The sequence below is a fragment of the Mesitornis unicolor genome, unplaced genomic scaffold (genome assembly GCF_000695765.1).
Source record: "Mesitornis unicolor isolate BGI_N332 unplaced genomic scaffold, ASM69576v1 scaffold3499, whole genome shotgun sequence".
Classification (NCBI taxonomy): Eukaryota; Metazoa; Chordata; class Aves; order Mesitornithiformes; family Mesitornithidae; genus Mesitornis; species Mesitornis unicolor.
In genome coordinates this window covers 36,221-38,119 of record NW_010205047.1, presented here as the reverse complement: position 1 = coordinate 38,119, position 1,899 = coordinate 36,221, and the positions used below count along the sequence as shown (strand labels likewise).

General features: G+C 37.2%; 1 protein-coding gene across 1 annotated transcript in view; it reads left to right on the top strand.

The window, feature by feature from the left end:
• The window catches only part of AQR (aquarius intron-binding spliceosomal factor), a gene marked incomplete at its 5' end in the record, with an annotated part of 52,216 nt that overhangs the window by 41,209 nt on the left and 9,108 nt on the right, over positions 1-1,899 (top strand). The window lies entirely within an intron of this gene.

Sequence of the window (1,899 nt, the reverse complement as noted above, 5' to 3'; positions counted from 1 at the left end):
TAAAAACAGTTAGTCTGATCATCCTAAACTCAACATATTCACTCAGATTGTCTTGAAATTTTTTGTGCCTCCAGTGAAGGTGATCTGTGGTTGCTTTTAGCAACCTGAGCTTGAGGGGCATCACTTTCCTCTTTCTAAGAGCTGGATGATTCCATAAGTGAGCAAAAACTGCTTCTTACACATCTGTGGCTCTGTTTTCTCTGTAATCTCAGAATATCACAAGATAAAATTTCACCTCTAAAAGTTAAACATGGGCTCCCTTGGGAACTCTGTGCAAACTCTTTAGCTGCAGATCAGAAGCTGATAGGTGGCAAGTCAGTAAAACTGAAGACAGTCTGTACTGTTGATTTGATTCTTGCTCTAGTGGCTTTCTGAAAAATACACAGTCTGCATTTGTTCATGTTCTAAAATTAAGTTTCCTTTCAGAAGTTTCTCCTGGAGCAGATATTTTCGTTGAAAAGCAGTGATTTTAGGTCTTCTAGAAAGTGACATCCAACCTTTTGGATTTTCATTCTAAAAGAAAACTAATCTCAATTGAAAAAGGCATGATGGAAACTCTGTGAAATATTTGCTGTATTTGTAATGGCAGCTCATAATTTTTCACTTTGCTCTTTAACAATGGAGAGTAGAATACAATTGCAGGAAAGTATCTCAGTATGGGCTTAGTGCACAAAAGAATGTGCATGTCCAAGTTAACCATACTGCTATTAAAGCCCAAGTCTTGTTCTTGGCTGCTATTTAACTCTGTAGGTTCTTAAGTTTTGTGGATATTAATGTAGTTCTTAAGCACCTTCTCAGTATATTGAAAACTGCTGAGTTTTGATACTCCCAAGCAGGTAGGCAACTAATTTGTCCTCTAAGACCCAAGTATTGCCTGAACTCTGAAAAGCAGCGCATATTTCTCCAGCTTGTTTGGGGCGTTTGGAGAGCAAACCTCTACTGGATGAGGCTTTCTCAAATCATAGAACAGTGACAGGCAAGCTCTCTTTCCTTTTCACTTATTAGTGCAGCAATTATTATAATACAAGGAAATAGGCTTGGTTCCTTTCTGTCCTGCAGGCTTAGTGAATCCTCACTCAAGCCTCTAGAACAGCATTCAAATTCTTTTAACCCGAAATGCAAGATTTCTTCATGTGGCTTAGTTAGATGTCCCTAACGGTCAGAAAGGTATGGAGGCATAAGTTGTTGTTTAGGTGGCTTCTGCTGCAATTAGAAATTTAAATCGCCATGTATAAAGACACTTCAGACTATTGCTTTTGCATTTTGACAGTTTTAATTTTAATTTGGCAATTTATTGCTGCAACATTGTGCTGCAGTGCTGTGTAATGAATAAATCCTCTGTGGCTTTTACAGTTTTTTTTTATGGATTATGAAATTATTATATTTAGTGAAATAAGCATCTTACAGTGTTTCTCAAATATTTGAATGAGCATTGAATAACCAGATGCATCAGGCTGGTGAGGGGAAGTAAGTGTATTTGAGCAATGCAGAAGCTGAAGTGTGATTAAAGCAGACCTTTTCACCATAAAGCCATATTCTGGGGGATATTCCATGACCTTTCATACAAAAGCCATCCAAATAGTCTTTAAAAATTGAGTTGTTTTTTTTTTTAAAAACTAAAGAACTAGGTTTACAGAGGAGGAGGAGTAGTAGTAGTATTTGATTTCTTGCACTTGCAGTTCAAAGAAAGAAATTCTTAAAAACGGTGTTCTTTGGAGGGTTCTTTGTCCGAGATTGAAATTGCTGATAAGAGCAGAATGATTCTATAGAATCTGTTTGGAGAGGGACAGTTTCCATGCCACTGAAAATAATTTCCATCATCTTACTTTCTTACTAAGGTACCTTCAGGCTTGATGAGCCTGTCCAGAGTTAAGTTTTCCTTCTTTGCTGTCTGATCAG